Below are 22173 nucleotides of genomic sequence, written 5' to 3'. Positions count from 1 at the left end.
ACAGGGGGCGTGGTCTGCCTTCCAAGTGGGGCCACGCGGACCTGTTTTGAAGGGAGATCGGCCCACTCTGCATTGGGCACCTTTAAAGGCAGGGAGAGCCATTCCGGCCACGCTGCCAATGCAGCGCAGGCCGATCTCCCTCCCAAAGGGGGCCGCACGGGCCCCCCGCATTGTCAGCGAGGCCAGGAGTGGCTCTCCCTGACTTTCAAGAGAGATGCAGCGCAGACTGATTTTGTTTCCAGACAGGGCTGTGCAGCCCCATTTGGGAGCAAAATAACAGCCCCCACATCGGATGTCAGATGCGGGGGATGGGTCGGGGCCGTGAGGCGCAGCCCCTGACTGGTGGCAGCCCGGGTTCTTTGAACTTGTTTGCCCAATGGTGGCTCCGCCCCTGGGAGGAGAACTGGTCTTGTGGGAGTGAGCATGAATGGTCCTTTTTGCTAAGCAGGATCCACCTTTCTTTGCATTTGGATGGGTGACTGCAAGTGAGTATTGTGAGATATTTGGGGATGGAGCTATTGCTCAGTGGGAAACCATTTGCATGCAGAAGGTCCCAGGGTCAATTGCTGGCAGCTTCTTCAGATAGGGCTGGGAGAGACTCCCACTTCGAACCTTGGAGAAGCCTCTGCCAGTCAGTGTAGATCAGCGTTTCTCAACATTTTTTGGAGTCATGGACCGATTCATCCTTTGTGCACAGTTTCCAGGACCAGCAGTTAGTAAAGGGGTCACCCCCCCTCGCCCCCACCCCCAGGCACCCCCCAAAACAATTTCAAGCTGGGGGGGGGGCACCACTGCTGGGAGCTCTCCAGAGCTCATTTCTAGGCAGGCAGCCCTCGCTGCTGGGATAACACTTATTTAGCTTCCTCAAAAGGAACATTATCCCAGAAATGAGGGCTGCATGCCTAAAAATGAGCTCCGGAGAGCTCCCAGCAGCGGTGGCCCCCACTGGCTCGAAATTGTTTGGTGTGGGGATTAATTCCTCATGGACCAGCACTCAACACCTCACGGACTGGTGGTTGATAAACACTGGTGTAGATCATGCTGAGCTAGATCGACAAATGGATATCTGAAGGAGCACCTGCTCCCTAGGGCTGCTGCCCGCTTGACGAGGCCACCTGAAGGTGTTCTGCTCCATGCGCCAAAGGTGAGAGAGGCTTGGCTGTCGAGCACACTGGACGGGGCCTTCTCAGTCATTGCCCCAGGAGCTTTTTCAGACAGCAGGCTTTACCATGAGGCTTTACTGCGGGGCAAAACGGATACTCCAATGCAAATAGTGGATTTTTATACCCCAGACATAAGTCGGGCTCGGTTCCAATATGGAGGGGGAAACCCGAATCATGTGTGAAGTGGTCTCTGAAATATCACGGTAAATCTGGCCTTGAACCCTGCACATGAACCCTCCCAAAGTAAAGTTGCGGTAAAGTCACCATCTGAAAAAGCTCCAGGCTTTGGAATGCTCTCCTGGCTGGCATCACTGCCTCTATCACAGTTTTGTGTGTGTGTGTGTGTTTAAGAAAACAAGACATGGCTCTTCACGCAGGCTTTTATATGAGAGTACAGTTTTTATTGCTTCTGCTTTGTGTTTCTGTTTTATATTGGTTTTTTAAACTTGTAAATAGAGATATATTATTTTTTATATTTAATGTTTGTACTTGTAATTTCTATATTGATTGTGCATTGTTTTAATTATATTGAAATTTTAATATATTAACTATAGTAAATATAATTATAATGAAATATATTTAATTATAATGAAACGCGGTATAGAAATGGAACAATAAATAAACTTGGAATTAATTCCCAGTGACTGCTGTGGGTATTGACCCATGCATATCGATGTTGCTTATTGTTTCAACTTTACAGATGCTCCATGTTCATAAAAGTAATTTAATGAGAGGTTATGTGATGAAGCGTGATGGGAAGGATGGGGGGGTTTCCTCTTGCTCCTCCTTTGGGGCTCAGAGCTATCCCCCTGACTCCACGGCCAGGGATTACACTTGTCTGCTTCCCCAGTGCCTCTGGGCAGCCCCTTAGCATGCGTCTTTGGAACCCTAAATATTCCAAGCCTCTTACCTGGAGGAGCCATCCACCTCTCAGTCCATCTTTCAGTGTTGCAGGGGAAGGACCAGAGGCAATGGGGTTACCCTGGTGCGAGGCAGGCTGAGGGTTGACACCAAGGAGGACTTCCAGACTCTGCTAACAGCGGCTCCCTGGGAAGATTCAGGGACCCTGGGTATTGCTGGGAAGAGGCCAGAGAACCTTTGGGGACAGGGAACCATCTTATTTATTATGTATTTACTCTTCAGTGTAAACCACTTCAAAATCTTGTGTGAAATGTGTGTGTGTGTGTGTGTGTTCCTATAATGGGAGGGCTGTGGTTTCGGGATTCCTGCTTGCACAGAATGGGACTGGATGATCTCTAGAGGTCTCTTTCCACCCTGATCTTCTGGTTTGGTTTCCACAGAGAAGCAGTAAAGTGCCAGCAAAGCAACAGCAAGTGAGTAGCTTCCTTCACCCTCTTAAATATTACTTCATTAGTCTGGGTACTCCTGTCCTGGGCAGGTAACCAGGGGGATAAACTGAGGGACGATATTGGAGTGTCCTGTCACTAGGCTGGCCCTGAAGATGTTGTAGAGCGGCAATGACACCCTCCCCCATACACTTCAGGGAGTGATCTGGGAAAGGGGGTGGATGGGGGCCACTGTGCATATGCGGCCAGGGTCCGGCTCCTCTCATCTGCGGATCCCTGGAAGGGATTCTTGAGCTCTTCATGATCCTGCCTAGTTGTATAATGTTTGGATGCAAGAATCGAAAGAGCTGTTAGACTGGGACTCGGGAGAGAAGAGTCACCACACGCAGGTGGGTCCCAGGTGGGTTAGAGTGTTGGGCTAGGACCAGGAGGAGCTGAGTTCAAATCCCCATTCAGCCATGAAGCTCACTGGTTGACTCTGGGCCAGGCGCTTCTCTCTCAGCCTAACCTACCTCACAGGGTTGTTGTGAGGATAGACATAACCATGTACACCGCTCTGGGCTCCTTGGAAGAAGAGCGGGATATCAGTGGAAAAGGAAGGTGCACTTCATTTCTCTCACATATTTCTGAGGTCACAAATCTTTTTTTTAAATTTAATGTTTTTAAACATTTTATAACATTTTATATTTTGCAACAACATGCCCAATTGCCCCCCCCCCCACCCTCATAACCCCTCCAAGAAAGAGGAAGGGGAAAGAAAGAAGAGTAAGAAGAGGAAGAGAAGAAAGAGAAGAGAAGGAAAAAAGGAAGAGAAGAGATGGAAAAAAGGAAGAGAAGAGAAGGAAAAAAGGAAGAGAAGAAGGGAGAATCACCATTGCACTAGATGTGGATAGGTCAGAAGGATTCTTATTCTAAGAAAAAATTAAGAAAGTTATCCCAGATTTCTGACCATTTATCCGATTTATTTACTTTTAATAGGGCCCGTTTTTCATGTGCCACAAGCTCAAGCAGGTCCTGTACCCAATCCTCGCACCGAGGGGGATTGGGAGATTTCCACAGCCTCAATATCAGCCTCTTGGCAACCAGCAGGCTCTGCCAAAGCCATTGTTTAGAGCTGTATTTTAGGCCCCAGCTGGTTGGAATAAACCTTAACACTGCATTTCCATCCAGTGCAAGAAATGAATGAATCCAGCACGAAGTTAATTCACATAGTGACCTCTCTCCAGGAGCCTTGCACTATGGAACATTCCCAGAACATATGTGTTAAATTGGCCTGTGGATTATTGCATCTCCAACAGTTATGATTTGAGGACATTTTTAATCGCATAAGGTATAGAGGAATCCAGTAGGCCCTGAAAATAATCTTCTGCTGGATGCAATTTAAGATCCAATGTACTGCATTGAACACTACCTAAAAATATTTTGCCGTTGCTCAGGTGACAGTTTATCAGAAAGTTCCAAGTTCCATTTGTAAATCTAACCCAGGGTCCGTGTCTCTATGCACAATGGCATATAGGAACTTGTTTCGTTTGGGGAGAGAGGCCATCTTAATGGCAAGCCCAAAGTTAGCTGAGTTGCTGGGGTCGCCAAGGCGTCTGGACCGAATTGAGCAGATATGGTATGTCTCAGTTGCATATATTGCTAGGCACATGCCGGTGGTAGATGGAACTCCTCTTGCAGGAGTGCAAAGGGTTTGTAGCTATCATTTACATTTTTCAGCTGTGATAACCAGTAAATCCCTTTATCAATCCAATGTTTCCACAAAATTGCCTGTCTGCCTATCAATATATGTGGGTTACCCCACAGTGTCATATCCATGTGGGCATAGGGATCGAAGTTTAGTTGCCTTGCCAGTTCCTTCCAAGCGTGTCGGGCTGCCCATCCTCGCCTGGGGCCTTTCCAGGTTTAATTTTTTTAATTGCTTCCTGGATTTCAGCCAAGGATATGGGTGCCGCAAGATGTGTGGCTTGTGTATCAGTGAGGGTCAGAATCTGAATTTTATCTAGGAAGTGTTGGATCTCTTCACACCCATAGGAGGGGACATGATTATATAGTGCTAAGTAAAATTTTTCAAATGCTGCATTAATTGCCTTATTATCAGTATGTAAATGCCCATTACTGTCTTTGATGCCTGCAATATGGGAGTGATTTTGTATTTGTTTAATTTCTAAAGGCCAGCAGTTAGCCAGCTTTTTCTCCTGATTCCCAGTACGTTTGCCTTGAGCAAGCTAGAAGGAAGTCAGCCTGCCTGGCATGTAATAGATTCACGTCATATTGTAGCTTTAGAAGACTAGAGTAGGAACGAGGGGCTGGGCTGGTATTGTATTCCAACCAAGCCGCTCTGAGTTTCTCTTCCAATTCTTTAATGTTCTTGAGCTGTTCCTTTTATATATATATATATATATATATATATATATATATATATATATATATATATATATGAGGCAAAGGCTATAATTCTGCCTGATAAGTAAGCCTTAAGGGTATCCCAAAGAAGTGCCAAGCTAGTCTCAGGTTTTCTATTAAACTTCAAAAACTCTTGAATTTCAGATCCAATCATTGTAATGAATTTGGGGTCCTTTAACAGGGATGTGTTTAGTCTCCAATGTTTCTGCTTCAGGTCTCCAATATCTGTCAATTGTATTTTTAATACCACAGGTGCATGATCTGAGATAATGAGTGGGCCAATATCACATGCAATTACCTGTTTCCCCAAAATTGGGGACAAGAGCCAGAAGTCAATCCTAGAGCTTGTCTTATGGGATTTCAATCTCCATACATCGTAGAGGCTAAAGTCCTTCATAAAACTATTTTAACAGAACACATGATTTAGATAACACAGAAAGCCCTGTGCTCCTGTCCATTAGGGGATTCAGAATCTCGTTGAAGTCTCCTTCATAAATTAAGTTACTGTTCTCCCTTGCAAGAAACTTAGCATGTAAAGCTGTAAAAAAGGAGGAGCGATCTTCACTGGGGGCCAAAAGGATGGTTTGGGGCCCAATCTGGGCTTCCACAATGATAAATCTTCCTAGGGGGTCTGCCTCTACATGAAGGGGGTTGAACATGATGCGCTTATGAACTAGGATTGCCACCCCTCTTGACTTGAAGAGGACCCCACCCCCAAAACATGGCCCACCCAGCTCCGTTTAAGCCTGTGAATGTCTTTTTCTGCCATATGTGTTTCTTGTAGGAAGGCCACATCTACATTTTGTCTCTTTAAATACCTAAGATTTTGGGTTATTTTTTGTGGTGTTCTTAGTCCCTTAACATTGAAGGTAATTAAATTCATATGTCCTGCCATAAGAAAATTTTAAGGATATACGTTGCCCGAGAATCTATAGCCCTAGCACTTAATATTCTAGACCCAGCTGGTCTCTTTCGCAGGCTCACCCTTCCCGAGCTTGGATTATTAAAGCCCACGACCTGGAGTCCCACAGCTGACGCCAGAGGACAAGTATCATCTGGGTAGTTCCGTTCCAGTGCATCAGCGGGGGGTGGGTCCTTGTATACCATCCAAAACAGGTCTTCAACAAAACTCAACATAAGTATATTAGAAAACAGATTGAAAAACATTTGATTCGAGCTCCTGTAAACACAATGTATGTCGTGTTAGCCGTTCTAGCATTTGTAGGTGTGAATGCAATGATGAGAAAGGTGGTTATGAGACAGTAGAGTGGGGAAACGAAAAATAGCAAAAAGGAGAAAATTGGCAGGTAGAAGCAAAAGAAAAGTGAGGAAAACATTAAACTTTCCAGAAAGGCCAGCTATGGGGCAAATTCCCAGTTACCACCCCCCCCCATCCCACATCCAGTACATCCACATCCAGTACATCCAGTCCTAATGATCTAGAGCTCTTGCTTCCGCCCACTCGCTGCAAAGGCCAGTACAGGGTAGTTATCCAGGAGTAGTCTCTGTTCTTGCCATCGTTGTTGAAAGGCCCGACAACAGCTGATTCTCCAAAGTTAGTGACTTGTGTCCTCACAGAAGCAGTCTCAGAAAGACCCCCGCTCAACTGTACATGCGCACACAATGTCCAGATATTAACAACAGAACAAGTCTCTCCCTGCCCAGAGGTGAAAAACATTAGATCGAACACTATGCTCATGGCATGATATTGGTTGACCACTCCTGGGTATTCAGTAGCCCCTGACCTATTGAACAGTCCATAAGCTCCCTTGGAGCCTCCAAGAAGAAATAGGACACATCAGACTCCTTGTAAAGAGAGAAAGGAAAAATTGCTTGCGAGAAACCCTATGTCAGCCGTTTGCTTGCAAACTCCGCAGGAGAGCTTCAGCTTGGGCCGGGTCGCTGTAGCGATGCATTCTGCCTTCCTGGATGCAGCAGAGAATGGCAGGATATTTGAAAAAGCAGGTTACATTCTTTTCTCTAGCCCAAATCCTGCAGCGTTGACATTTCTTCCTTTGATCCATGACTGCCTTTGGGAAATCATGAAATAGATAGATACGACCATTATCTGGGCCCCATCGAAGAGAACCTTTCTCTCTGGCCCTTGCTAAGAGATCTTCTTTGGTTGTAAATCTCAGCAGTTTGAAAATGATGGCCTGAGGTGGAGCACCTACTGCTGGGGTGGACCCCAGGGCTCTATGAGCTCTCTCAATCTCAAGGTTGTAGTCGTTGGGGAGGTCCAAGGCATGAGGTAGTAAAGTGGTGACAAAGTCAATCATGTTGCGGTCTCCTGAGCCTTCTTTCACCCCCAATAAATGCAGATTATTTCTTTGGTTGCAACCCTCCAGATCAATCAGCTTATCTCTAAAAGTTGCCAGTTCACGGTTGGTTTGTAGGAGAGAGGCCTCCGTAATGGAGGCTCTATCCTCTACTGCCGAAATGCATTCCTCAGTTTCTTGTACCCTGGAAGTGAACTGTTCCATGGAAGTCTGGATTTCACCTTTCTCCACCTTAATTGCCTCCTGACCCATTTTTATGCTTTTGGTGTCACTTGCCACTTCCTTAAGAAGGGAGAAGAGGGCTTTGGTATCTACCCCTTCCTCAGCTGTGCTGTCTGAGCTTGACACCTTGGGGACTGCTTTAGTCCCACTTTTGGGGACTCTTGTTATGTCTGCTTCTTGACCCCAGGTTGCCACCCTCTTTCCTTCTGTCCTCTTCTTGCTCTGCTATTAAGAATGGCTGAGGGTGTTGATTACTTATTGTAACCTGCTTTAGCCAGTTCCTCCTCTGTAATTCTATATTGCCCACTTAAAACAATGCCAAATGATCCTTCTCTTTTTGTCCTCATCTGTTGGGCTCTCACCTCCCAAGGACTTATTCAGGAGAAAAAGCAAAGGCAGGGGAGGATCCCCCCCCCCTCCAAAGACTAATTTTGAGACAGCAAAGGAGCTTTACTTGATCTCCTCCACCTCAAATCCCACAACTGTTATTCTGCCTAGTGGCTCTGCCCCCCTTCCTCCATCTCTCCAAGCATGAACATTTGCACCTTCCCGCTCTCCCACAAATAGCCAGGGATGCCAACCAATCCACTCAGGAGGCAGAATAACAATGGCAATGAGAACAGTCTCTGTGTCCCAGGAGATAAAGAGGAAAGGGGAGATAAGAAAGATTCCGGCTGGAGGGGGAGGTAGAAGTGAGGAGGACCTGTTGCTCTATCCCTTGCTCTGTCCTTTGTTTGAAGTCAAATATAGCAGGGGCTGGAGCTTCAGCAAGCCATCTGATATGCTAAATTGGTAGCTACAGATGTGAACTTTCTATGAACCTTATAATCAGTACTTAACTAGCTCATTAAAGGACCGGATTTTTAGGATGCAGGTGGGGGCCCAAGGAGCTCATGGGGAAGCTGCCATTTCAGCTGGAAGAGCCCACCGGAAGTCTGTCCAGTCCAGGTCACAAATCTTATTGGCCCATGCGATAGGGCTCCGTAACACTCTCTAGTCTCTCACCCATTATCACAAAGGAGAGAAACAGCAGAAGCATTGCTAGTGCAACCACCCAATCATACCAGAGAGACATGGAGCTGGGCCAGGACCATGTGTGATCTTGATCAGACACATGTTTTCTTTTGCCTTATTCTCCTTTTATTGAATTCTCTCCCCCACCTGAACACTGAAGTCCTTTGCAAACATTTATCTGTCTGAATAATGAGCATCAGGAATGGAGCATAAGGTGGTTTAAAAACACAACAACTCTTCATAAGAACATAAGAACAGCCCTGCTGGATCATTCTTTTTCTATCCCGTTCACTCAAAATCTCTCTTGGCAGTTGACAATTTTAAAAAAAGAATTACAATCTAATCAACTGCCAACACCAAATGCCTAGGTGTATCTTCAAGGCCCTGGCAAAGAAGTCAAACCCCAGCTTCTTTTTGTTGGTCCCAAAACTCCTGGCCTCCAGTTTCACAGGATGAGCCCCGGTTCTAGTGTTGTGAGAGGGAGAAAAATTTCTCTCTGTCCATTATCTCTACTCCAGGCATAATTTTATACACCTCTATCGTGTCTCCCCACAGCCACCTCTTTTCCAAACTAAAAAGCCCCAGATGCTGCATAAGGAAGTTGCTCCAGGCCCGTGATCATCTTGCTTGCCCTCTTCTGCACCTTCTAGCCCTTGTAGAAGTGGAGTTATGGAGAAAAATGTGTGGTCACTTTCTGCTCAACCGCTCGACTTGCATGAAGGCAGGTTAAGGAGAGGTTCCCAAGTACAGTAATCCCCTGAGGAATGTTGAAACAGGGAAACATGTCCAAAAGGTTTATTTAGGAAGTTACAAGCTTGGATAGGAAAGCCAGTGTCCCTGAGCTTTATGTCTTCATAGTGCAAGATCAGAACAAGGATGGAGGAAAGGTAAAATTACAACAAACTGGTAGGAAGGGGAGCCCTGAGAGTATCAGTCTACCAAAAAGTCCTATAAGTGGCTTGTTGCATGGCAGAAAATTACAAAAACTTCTGGAACAAACAATATATAACTTATTCATTTGTTTGTTTGTTTATGAACGCACTATGCTCAAGTTGATTTGCAACCCAGAAGGCCTGAGAACTGTGAAGCATGTGTTGTGCTTTTTATTTTTATTTCTTTAGAAACGCATTATACGTCCAAGCTGGTTGGCCATGTCCAAAAACCTCACTCACACTATTGACACTGTATGTCATCAATCAGTATGATTCTGTAATGATATGAAATGTTAAGGAGGCCCCACACATGCTGATTCGCCCCCAGCCTTTCACCCCCTAGGGTGGGCAAGCTGTGGGTCCCACATGTTAGATTTCTGAAAAGGAAAAGGGCGGCAGCTGGGGTGGGGGCTACCTTTTTGAGGGATGCTGTTGTATTAGTTGCAGAACCAACTAATACAAAAGAATCAATGAAGAACTTTAATCATTGCACATAGCAATACTGAGTCTTAAAATTATTTAAGAGGTAGCAAATTAGCATTATGAACTCTTTGGATACTCATGCTTCCATTGTTTAGTATATTATGGGCGTCTGTTAGCTACTATGGATATGCTGTTTTGAAAATGGAAAGGTAGGAAAGAAAATTTATTATAAATAAATCTTATATAGTGGATGATGCTCTGCTTGACCTCGTTATCTCTTTTTACAAACGTATATACAGACCAGAATCATTTGGTCTCCCCAATGCAGATGATAATTACATCACCTTTTCACTGAGAGCAACTGAACAGCTTCATATCACTGCCAAAGTGTTGGAAGGGAGTAATGCGAATAGATAATGGTTATCATAACTTCCTGTTTATAGCTAGACAAATAAATGACTGTCTCTTGAAAATGGACCTACTTGTATGGTTAAAGATTAAAGGGATGTTTATAGTAGCAATCTATGCCCTTAAAATATCCCTTTAAAAATAGGCACATTGTAGTGCTTCACCTGCAGTCTTAACTCATTCCCGTTATTGAACACAGCCTGTTCTTTATCAGCCCAAACAAGTTGAGTGTGGGGTTAACCATACACACCAAAATATGGAGACCAAAATATTCTTGGTGCTTTTATTTCGAAGCTGCAGTGAAGTCAAGCAACTGAGTTGGGAAGTGTTTTGTTTTTAGGTGCCCCCAGAGCCTTTTGCTCCAGGGATCTCCTACCTACTAACGGAGGAGTCAGGCTCCAAGTCTCTCCTCACAAACATACCCAAACTGGATGAGTTGTGCGTTTCCCACACCAGAAGTTAACCAGGTGGCCCACACAGTTTCAGGGTTATTTTTTTCAAAAAGACCTCCCAGATAGCGACAATGCCCTCTTCCCTTCCAAGTACTTTGTCACAAACCAGTTAGCAAGCAGAATTTCAGGCGCAGGGCTGACTGAGGGGAGAAACACAACCATTTAAAGGCGCCTTGTGCTAAAGGGCACTTTCCCCCTCCCCAAATGGGGGCTCATTACACACCTTAAAGGTTCGCTCTAAGAAGATTCCCAATAGCTCACGAGGGAAATATTCGGATTCCAGGGGAGGCGGATTCCGACCGAGACGAGAGACCTCGAGGGGACTGTGCCATTCTTCACTCCACGGGCCCCCACTGCTGCTACTGCCCCACAACTAAACAGAGAAGCAGACAGCCAAGAGGTTTGCATTTCTGGGTGCAGCGCGCCGGAGAGAAAGGCGAGGGGGCAGGCAGAGAAGGGGGGAGATGCCAAGGGCGAGATCTACGACCTGGGCTCCGCTTTCTCCCCCTGGCTGCTGCAGCCCCGCTGCTCAGAGCCCCAAAGATGCAGCTCCTCCAGGCAAGGGGTGAGCCGGGGGCGGGAGGAGGGAGTTGACGGGCCGGCAGGCTGGGGGTCGCGTGTGGGGCGGCGGAGGAGCAGGGAGGAGAAGAAGCCGCCGTTAAGTTCATCAGCGGGAGCCACAGGCCAAGAGGCGTCCCTAGAGGAAGGCGCGCTCCCGACATCCAAGGCTTTGCAGGCTTCACGGCGTCCGCTGAGCTGGGCGCCACTGGCCCCCTGCTGTGCTGCCTCCCCGCCAGGGCCCAGCGTGCCACTCCCTCCCTCCCTCGAGCACGCTGGCGCTGGGGAACCCCGCCACACACACACACCTTTCTCCATGCTGAGCATCTTCCAGCCCCACACCCCCGACCATGCAAGCTCCCTCCCGCCTCCTGGCCTAACGTTCTCATTTCCCAAGCGGCCTCCAGGGTCTCTGCCCCGACTCCTCTCCAAATCGCCACCTTGCTTCCTCTTCCCCCTGAGCCTCCCATCCAGGGTGGAGGGGCACTCACTCTCCTTTCCTGCCCCCCCCATCCTGTCCTCCAGCCCCCCCCCCCAGCAGCCCCTCACCTGGGAGACTCAGTACCCAGTCGTAGATCTTGCGCTGGATCTGGCCGGTGCTCTGCCAAGCGCAGGACACCGAGAGCCCCTGGGAGACAGACGGCACCACCGCCACCAGGTCTCCCTGTTTTAGGGAAAGTGCACAGTACATACCCCCACCAAGCATGCACTGCGGCGCCAACCGCCAGCCAATCAGAGCCGGACAAGGCCAGGTGCTGGGGTCGGGAAAGGAGGAGCCGAGCCGAAGTGAAAGGGTGGAGATGGAGAAAGGAGGAAGGGAGGGAGGGAGAAGGAAGACGGCGGGGAGTCATGTCACGTGACTTGCTTGCGGCGAGGGGGCGGTGCTCGAGGCAAAGCATGCAAGTTAAGGAAGAGTGACCACCAGTTGAAAGGGGTTATAGTAGCTCAGCTCAGCTCCGGATGGGAAACCCTATAGCCGGCTCCCTCCTTTTGACAGGCCAGAAGCAAGCCTGCTTTGCATACTAGAGACACCCGCCTCGGGCTTTTGGCTCAATGCAGCATACACACTGCCCTCCTTCCCCAGCAGTGGAGCCAGTCGTGGCTTTATTTATTTATTTATTTACCATAATTTTATACCGCCCAAAACTTATGGCTCTGGGAGGTTTACAACAAAATAAAAACAGAAAGTAAAACATTAGTTAAAACAAAAAACAAAAAGTCTAGAACATTACAACAATTTTAAATTATTAAAACAATATTTTAAAACATTAAAACCATTAAAACAAACAATCTATATATATAATTTTACTGGGTGTGCCCAGGGAAAATGTGGCAGCCCAGCTGATTGGCTGGGCTGCGGAGGCGCCTGATTGGCTGACGCACCCAGGAGAATTGACTGGCTGGGTCGGCCGCGGGTGCAAGGCGGTGGCGGCGGGCCCAGCCGGGCCGCAGATGTGAGGCGGCAGCAGCGGGGCAACAGGTCCGGCGGTGGCGGTACTCGGCCCGGCGGCGGTACTCGGCCCGGCCGCGGCACTCAGTCCAGCAGCCTGGGCTCGGCACTTGGCCTGGCCGGAGACGGGTAGGTGCAGGTAGGGGAGAGGTAGCCGGCCCCAAAGATGCCAGGCGGCGGCGAGCCTGGCTGCGGCGGCGGCACTCGGCCAGGCCGGAAACTGGGGCAGGGGGAGAGAGGCGGTGGATCCGTCCCAGCGTGGAGGCCAGGCAAGGAGGTGGTGGTGGCCCGGCCAGAGACTGGGGCGGGGGGGGAGAGAGGTTGCTGGCCCCCCAAAATGCACAGATGCTCTGTGCGGGGGTCGGCTTGTATTAATTAAAAGCCTGGGTGAACAGATGCGTCTTTAAAGACTTTTTAAATGCTGTCACAGTTGGGAAGGCTCTTATTTCACTAGGGAGCGCATTCCAAGCCTCAGGGCAGCAGCAGAGAAGGCCCGTCCCTGAGTGGCCACCAAGAGTCCGTGGCAAATGCAGACAGACCTCTCCAGATGATCTCATTGGATGGAGGGGTTCATGACAAAGAAGACGTTTTCTTAAAACCCCGGGGCCAAAGCAGTCTAGGGCTTTACTAGCCAACCTCACCCCGCACAGAGCATCTGTGCGGCACTTTGGGGCCGGCTGTTTCCCCCTCCCTCTTCCAGCACAGTCTCTCCTCTCTTCCCCTTCCCTCCAGCCCCGCGCTCTCAGGCCCTCCTCCCCTCCTGTTCCTACCCACACACAGAGCTGCAGCGGGTGGCCAAGAAGGGCCCCACCACTGCCATTTATTCTCCCTCCCATCCGCCTGCCGCCGCGGCTTTTCTCTTCCCCCTCCACCCGCCCTCTGCCCACTGCCGCCTTCTCTCCCCCCGCCCCCTGCCCGCCACCGCTTTTGTCTCCTCCGCCGTCCAGCCGGCCACCACAGGCACTTTCTTCCCCCTCTCCTCCTCAGTCCTCCTCACTTCAGAACGCTCGCAGCGTGTCGCAAGACTTCCGCCAGCAAATCCTAGGCACGCATGTCCCAAGAGAATTAAATATATAGATAGGTTATAACCAATACCTTGTATTGTGCCCAGAAACATATCGGCAGCCAGTGTAGCTCCTTCAATACAAGAGTTATATGGTCTCTCTGAGATGACCCAGAGACCAACTTGGCTGCCGCATTCTAGACCAACGGTAGTTTCCAGACTACATACAAGGGCATCCCCACATAGAGCGCATTACAGTAATCCAGTCTGGAGGTTACCAGCAGATGTACAACTGTTTTGAGGTCATTCCATCTCAAGAAACAGACGCAGCTGGCATATCAGCTGAAGCTGATAGAAGGCTCTTCTGGCCACTCCTTCAACCTGGGACATCAAGGAGAGGCTTGGATCCAGAAGCACCCCTAGACTGCATACCTGTTCCTTCTGGGGATGTGTGACCCCATCCAGAACAGGCAGATCAAAATTGTCTCTCAAGTTCCGACCCCGCACAATGAGTACCTCTGTCTTATCTGGATTCAGTCTCAGTTTGTTATCCCTCATCCAGCCCATCACCAACTCCAGGCAGGCATTAAGGGAGGTTATGCCCTCTCCTGATGATGCTCACATGGAGAAATAGATTTGGGTGTCATCAGCATACAGATAGCACCCTGCACCAAATCTTCTGATGATCTCTCCCAGTGGTTTCATGTAGATGTAAAACAGGCCTGCTCAACCTAGGCCCCCCAGGTGTTTTTGGACTACAACTCCCATAATTATCAGCCACAGCAGCCAATAGCCAGGGATTATGGGGATTGTAGGCCAACATCTGCAGGAGGGCCGAAGTTGAGCAGGCTTGATGTAAAACAACATCGGAGACAATATGGACCCCCGAGGCACACCATACAATAGTTCAGATTTTGAAGAACAGCATTCTCCAAGCAACACCATCTGGAACCTGCCTGAGAGGTCGGAGTGGAACCACTGCAAAGCAGTGCCTCCCACTCCCACTCCCCTCAGATGCTCCAGAAGGATACTATGGTCAACAGTATCGAAAGCCGCCGAGAGGTCCAAAAGGACCAACAGAGTCACACTTCCTGTTAATTCCCAATTGGAGATCATCCATCAGGCCGACCAAGGCAGTCTCTACCCCATAGCCAGTTTGAAATGGGTCAAGATAATCAGTTTCCACCAACACTGTCTGGAGGTGTTTACATTACGTGTGCCGATGTATTTGACAGTATTTGAAGGAATTTACTTCAGACTTGCTATTGTAGGTAGTGGTTTCCGTATCTTATATGGTAAACTGTTTATGCAGCTTTAGCAGCATGACATGTCAACAATTTGAAAAGCAAAAAAATCTGCATTTTTTAATGAATAGACAGCTTAAGCAGCCTTAGCAGCATGACATGTCAACAATTCTAAAAGCAAGATAAAGCTGCATTCCTTATGAATGTGATGATATTGTACAGCTGGTGCTTAAATGCTCACACTCATTTTCTTGTAGATCTAATTGGAGGTGGCCTCACCTGGTATGAAGCATCTGTATTGGTGCTGTGCTATATATCTTCAAGCCCTTGGGGTTTGATAGTTAGTAAGCTTTTTCCCCCTCAACAAGGTATAGGAGGAAAGGCTGTCTCCATAAAGATTTGGTTGCTGAGTTATTGCTGTTTGAACTCAGGGAGGAGGAAAAGTGGTATGTATCATTTTGTGCATAAGGGGAAGGATGTTATTCATATTATTACGGTTATCTATGTAAGTTGTTGGTCAGGAAATTTGTTAGCACTTGTTTTCTTTTTACAGAATATTTCAGTTCTCTGAGGAAGGACTATCCGAAATGGGCTCAAGAATCCTGGGCTAGCCTATAAGGACTCTTCTCATCTTGGCAAGACTTTACTCCTATACACAGAAGAAGTTTCTGTCCAATTCACTGAGATGCTATATTCTGTACATATGCATGTGCAGATACTACCTGCAAGATCATTGTCATTGTTACTCATTTAAGGATTTACTACCATTGCAAGACTTTTATTCATTCATTCTTGATATAGACTCATTCTCAATATGGATAAGAACAACATTTTTTCATATATTCATGCTGTTTTTCCTAATACATATGTTTGGTATTTACCTTTAACAATGACTTTTGTCCAATTTATTGAGATGTAATATCTTTGTCACATGTATGTGCAGATACTGTCTGCAAGATAATTGTTATTGTTATCTATTCATTCTAAACTATTAATATAGCATCTTCAGTTCTAGACAAAATGGATATATGTGTTTTGTTTATCTCCTCCACATAGATCCTTAGATCTTTAGATGTAGCACAATTTGTGTTTTTTCAATTATTGGCAACTTTTTCATGGCCCCTCTGTCTCTACATTTTGCATGGTTCCTTTTCTGTTTTTCCTGTTGTGAGTAAATTATCGTTGCCCACAGGGGCGTAGCTATAATTGGGCGAACGAATTCAAAGAACCCGAACCGTGCTCAATCAGGAGCCGCCTGATGTCAGACGCGGGGGGCGTGTCAGGGCCATGGGCAATGAAAGTTTACACGCTGCGCAGGTATGACATTTAAAATGGCCCTTGACATAGCGGACTTATCCTGTGGCATATCAGAGTGAATCAAATAATTGAAAACACTTTTTCTAAAGCCAATCAATGGTGCTTCCTCACAACCTGGAATAATGTTAAGCAATGGCCAATATTTGAGAACCACTATTTAAATTTCAATACTTAATGAAGAATTCATTAAGCCCCCATGTGATCCTGCGTTGTGCAGACTTTTCTTTAATGTCTTCTCTGCATACTGTGATAGTGTCTGCACATTGTCTCGCTCCCTTAATAATATGCCAAAGATAATCCCTTTTCAACAGTTGTACCTCAAGCATCCTGATGGTTAATAAGTATTCCGCTCTGACTTAAGCTCTTTCCACAATCCAGTCATTTATATAGTTTCCCTCCAGTATGGGTTCTTTAATGCCTAGTAAGATGTCTGCTCTGACTGAAGCTCTTTCCACACTTCAAACATTTATATGGTTTCTCTCCAGTATGAATTCTTTGATGGCTAGTAAGTCTTCTGCTCTCACTGAAGCTCTTGCCACACTCCAAGCATTTATATGGCTTCTCTCCAGTATGGGTTCTTTGATGGCAAGTAAGATGTCCTCGCAGACTAAAGCTCTTTCCATACTCCAAGCATTTATATGGTTTCTATCCAGTATGGGTTCTTTGATGCCTAGTAAGTCTTCCTCTCTCACTGAAGCTCTTTCCACACTCCAAGCATTTATATGGTTTCTCTCCAGTATGGATTCTTTCATGGCTAGTAAGTGTTCTGCTCTCACTGAAGCTCTTTCCACACTCCAAGCATTTATATGGTTTCTCTCCAGTATGGGTTCTTTGATGGCAAGTAAGATGTCCGCTCTGACTAAAGCTCTTTCCACACTCGAAGCATTTATATGGTTTCTCTCCAGTATGGATTCTTTGATGGCTAGTAAGACTTCCCCTCTCACTGAAGCTTTTTCCACACTCCAAGCATTTATATGGTTTCTCTCCAGTATGGATTCTTTGATGGCTAGTAAGTGTTCCGTTCACACTGAAGCTCTTTCCACACTCCAAGCATTTATATGGTTTCTCCCCAGTATGGGTTCTTTGATGGCTAGTAAGATTTCCACTCTGACTGAAGCTCTTTCCACACTCCAAGCATTTATATGGTTTCTCTTCAGTATGGGCTCTTTGATGGCCAGTAAGTTCTTTGCTCTTACTGAAGCTCTTTCCATGCTCCAAGCATTTATATGGTTTCTCTCCAGTATGGGTTCTTTGATGGCTAGTAAGATTTCCAAACTGACTGAAGCTCTTTCCACACTCCAAGCATTTATATGGTTTCTCTCCAGTATGGGTTCTTTGATGGATAGTAAGATTTCCGATCTCACTGAAGCTTTTTCCACACTCCAAGCATTTATATGGTTTCTCTCCAGTATGGGTTTTTTTATGCCTATTAAGATGTCCTTTCTCATTGAAGCTCTTTCCACACACGAAACATTTATATGGTTTCTCTCCAGTATGGGTTCTTTGATGCCTGGTAAGATGATCAATCTTACTGAAACTCTTTCCACACTCCAAGCATTTATATGGTTTATCTCCAGTATGGTTTCTTTGATGGCTAGTAAGATTTCCGATTACACTGAAGCTCTTTCCACAATCCAAGCATTTATATGGTTTCTCTCCAGTATGGGTTCTTTGATGGATAGTAAGATTTCTGCTCTCACTGAAACTCTTTCCACACTCCAAGCATTTATATGGCTTCTCTCCAGTATGGGTTCTTTGATGCCTAGTAAGATGTTCGCTCACATTGAAGCTCTTTCCACACTCCAAGCATTTATATGGCTTCTCTCCAGTATGGGTTCTTTGATGCCTAGTAAGACTTCCACTCTGACTGAAGCTCTTTTGACACTCCAAGCATTTATATGGTTTCTCTCCAGTATGGGTTCTTTGATGGCTAGTATGTTTTTTGCTCCAAATAAAGCTCTTCCAATACTCCAAGCATTTATACTGTTTGTTTCTAGTATGGGTTCTTTGATGTATAGTAAGTGTTCTGCTCTCAATGAAGCTCTTTCCACACTTCAAGCATTTATATGGTTTCTCTCCTTTGTGTATTTCCCACCAAGGTTGAAAATTTGTGTCATGGATTTTTCCATGATGAGAAACAGAATATCCATTCCTGTTCTTCTCATTTGCTTCAGTGTTCATTCTCTGTTTCCCTCTATTTTTACTGCTGACATCATCCAACAATCCTCCATTGCAAATTCTCTCCTTATTCCTCTCCCCACTGTCGTCTGCTGGAATAAAGAGAAAAAATTGGTCAGAGCCTGGGATGGAAATTGAGCGTCCAATCACTGATCTATCCCCACTTAATGTGTTTTTTGAGGTAGGAAGAAGAAAGCCAGACTGTTTTGCGTTACCAAGGCATGGGTGGATGTGGCAGGCAGAGGCCTAGCTGTCATCCTCCAGAGTCTCAAGCCAGCCGCAACACAGGATCAATGGGTGAATGGGTGGGTGGGGGTCACAATCAGGATTTCATCTTGTTCACTGGATACCCCGCTGGGAAATCTCTAGGTTTGCCATGTCTGTACTTCATATTTGCATACATTGCAAATTACAAGGCACAGCTGGTGCTTTACTGCCTCCCTCCCTTCCTGGTTGACAGAGGTAGCCAAAGGGCAGTATTGAAGTTCCCCAGGCTAGTTATCTCGGGGTATTTCAACACTCTTTTTATGAGGCCGCCTTGTTTGGTGTGACTCTGGTTTTTATCGGGTGAACGCCAGCAAATATAATCAAACAGACCATTAAAAAACCCTCTTGATTTTTGTATATATGAAACATTTCCAAATCAGCAGAGCCCAGCTTTCTTCTTGGTTACTTATTTATTTGTTACACTTAATAAATTAAATAATAATAATAATAATAATAATAATAATAATAAATCAAGTACACTGCAGGAATAATAGACTGGACCCAGGCAGAACTAGACGCTAGATTGTAAGACCAGGAGAATAATGACCATCAATCATGCTCTGCACCCTGTATTACTAACCTGTTTTAGGGTAGACATGACCCAGTGGGGGAGGTTCTTTTCTGGGCAGATGGAGCCAATAATCAACCCAGATGAGAGGAGTTTAAGATCAAAGGCTTATTCTGCCTTAAGTACAGAGGTACTGCTTTGGCTATTGCTCGAAGCAGGACAAAGGCCCATCACAGAAAGCAATACACATATACTCTAAAGGTCCTTCAGAAAGACTTGTTGTTCAGCTTCATAGCAACCTCGTCATCATGACTAGCTTTCTGCCGTTATCTTTCTCCTTCAACACTTGTAGGTCACTCTGACTCTAAGGGAAGGGAAAGTTTCCTAACAGTTTTTGAAACTGCTGACAGGAATTTCCTACAAAGCAAATCCTTGAGTCTTAGTTAAACAAAATGGCGTTGCTTCTGTCAAGCTGTTCACTTCTATATCTACATGACGGTGATGTAGATAGGCTCTACCTCCCTTACAGCTCAGGTGGAAGAGGAATGCTGCAAGTCCATCAAACAGCAGAGGAGGAGAAAAGAGGCCTTGAAGAATATATAAAGAACAGTGAAGAAGATGCACTTCAAATGGTCCAATAATGAGAAACTATTCAACACCAATGAAAAAAGCAGGCCTACAAGAAAGAACAAGTCAAGAACTGAGCAGAAAAATGGAGAAATAATCCCCTGCATGGTCAATATTTGCACAATATAAGTGGAAAATCAAACACCACCAAGACCTGAGAGTGGCTCAAGAATGACAACTTGAAGAAAGACACAGAGGGTTTAATATTGGCTGCACAAGAACAGGCACTAAGAACAAATGCAATAAGAGTAAAAGTAGACAAATCAACAACAAACAGCAAGTGCCGCCTTTGTAAAGAAGCAGAGGAAGCAGTGGACCAAATAATCAGCTGTTGTCAAAAGATCACACAGACTGACTACAAACAAAGGCATGACAAGGTAGCAGGGATTATACACTGGAACATCTGCAAAAACTGTAGTCGAGAAGAAAGAAAAACAAACTAAAATAATCAACATAGCAATACCTTGTGGCAGAAGAAGACCAAAATAATCCCATTAGTAATTGGCGCCCTAGATGCAATTCCATAGGAGCCACAGAAATCACCATCAGCCAATTACAAAAAGCAGCTTTATTGGGAACAGCCTATATTTTGCAATGGTATCTATAATAATAACAGCAACAAAATTGATAATAAAATTCAGCTATCCTAGGTCCTTGGGAAGGACTCGATGTCTGGATAAAACAAACCAGTCAATAACACCTTTCTGACTGTGTAAACAAGAAATTAATAATAAAATAATAATAATAATAATAATAATCCCCCAGTGAGGCACTACCTTGGTGTGGTTGTGGGGCTTGCATGCTCTGAGGAAGGTGAGAGCTATGCCAGAGGTCCAATCATACTGGACAGGTCTCACCAGAGGAGCCAGACAAAGAGTGCCTCTCCCGTCAACAATATGGTGAGACGTAACTTTAATAAATCTATACTGGATTGGTCATCACCCAGGTCAACAAGCACCACGCCAGGTGCTGGAGTCCCTGGACATCTGGTGGCAAGGGGGCAACAGGACTCAGGATCTTCAGCTGAGCAACCAGGGCTGGAGACTGCAAAGTTACTGGAAGAAATATCACTTAACCGAAAAATATATACAAAAAATGCCAACAAGGAAATAATGATCTGCTATTACAAGTCTAGTCCAAAGAGAAGAGGTTATTTTAAAAGAATGTACCAAATCTGGAAAGAGAAGCATCCAGATACAGAAACAACAGAACAAAGGCTAGCAGACCAGAGAAGATTCATAATAAGAAAGAAAGTATTCACAGGAGTTGAGCTGAAAGAACTGCAAAGAGCAACACAGACTCAAGATATGGAAGAAGAATTACCACCAACTGAAGCAGTTGCTCAGGTGCAGGTGGAGGTGGTGTTGGAAATAGAGGATGCCACTGTTGCTGAACTGTTTCAAAATCAAAACCAGGCAACCTCCCCTTTGCCTTCACCACAAAAACCCAAATGCCGTTTATCAGAAAAGCAACAAGAACTAAAGCAAAAAATAACTGAGCACATGAACCAAACAACCACCAGAGCTCGACTTCCAGCTCTAAAAACAGTTGCCAAAAACAACTTGCTCAGGCATTAAAAGACGTCAGTGCTGCACGTGCAGAAATAACAACCAATAATTTGCAAGAAAGAAACCAACTAATGTACAGTGCAGCAACAATAACAACACAAGAGCTCGGATATAAGATCAGTGGACCTGTAAAAAAAGAAAGTAGTACATCACCTAAATGGAAGATTAGATTAGAAAATAATTGAAAGATATGAAAGACAAGAAGCTGAAGAATGAAAACACCAAACAGTATCTGATCCAAAAATACCACCTAGATTCAAGGAAAATTAGAGAAGTCCTGGAAATAATAAAGCAGCAAATTACAGCACTGTCAAAGATTAGCAGATATGAAGCCAGAATTACACAACACAGGCAGACTCTCCAATTCCCGTCAAATCAGAGACGTTTCGAACAAAGCATAGAAGGAGAAACTGCAAGAATCATAGAAACACCAAATAAAGAAGAAACAGTGCAATTCTGGGGGAAATTATGGGACAATCCTATAGATTATAATATAAAAGCAGGCTGGATGAAAGAGGTCAAAACATGTAACCAACAAATGCAAGATCTAATAATAACACCAGAATTAATAAGTGAAAGAGCAAAGAAAATTAAAAATTAGACTGTTCCAGGCAACGATGAACTGCATGGCTTTTGGCTTAAACACCTAACAAGCCTTCATAAACAACCATCCAAACAGTTCAATCACATTTTGCAAGGAGGTGATATTGAACAATGGCTAACAACTGGGAAAACTCATCTCATCATGAAAGACCCATCAAAAGGTGCACTTCCAAGTAATTATAGACCGATAACCTGCCTGCCAACCATGTTCAAATTATTAACTGGAATAATAGCAGATGAAGTG

At 45.6% G+C, this 22173-nt stretch overlaps 1 protein-coding gene and 1 pseudogene across 1 annotated transcript in view; both read right to left on the bottom strand.

Moving 5' to 3' along the window:
* LOC128341651 (zinc finger protein 213-like) overlaps positions 1–12087 on the bottom strand; it is a 29025-nt gene extending 16938 nt beyond the window's left edge. The window contains exons 1-2 of the mRNA XM_053288040.1: positions 11714–12087; positions 10830–10979 (exon numbers count right to left, since the gene is read on the bottom strand). The gene's annotated coding sequence lies outside the window, so the exon portion shown is untranslated. The remainder of the gene's footprint in view (positions 1–10829; positions 10980–11713) is intronic.
* The window catches only part of LOC128341671 (zinc finger protein 420-like), a 56393-nt pseudogene that overhangs the window by 18144 nt on the left and 16076 nt on the right, over positions 1–22173 (bottom strand).

Source organism: Hemicordylus capensis, chromosome 2 (assembly GCF_027244095.1).
Source record: "Hemicordylus capensis ecotype Gifberg chromosome 2, rHemCap1.1.pri, whole genome shotgun sequence".
Taxonomy (NCBI): domain Eukaryota; kingdom Metazoa; phylum Chordata; class Lepidosauria; order Squamata; family Cordylidae; genus Hemicordylus; species Hemicordylus capensis.
This window is presented reverse-complemented; position numbering and strand designations above follow the sequence as displayed.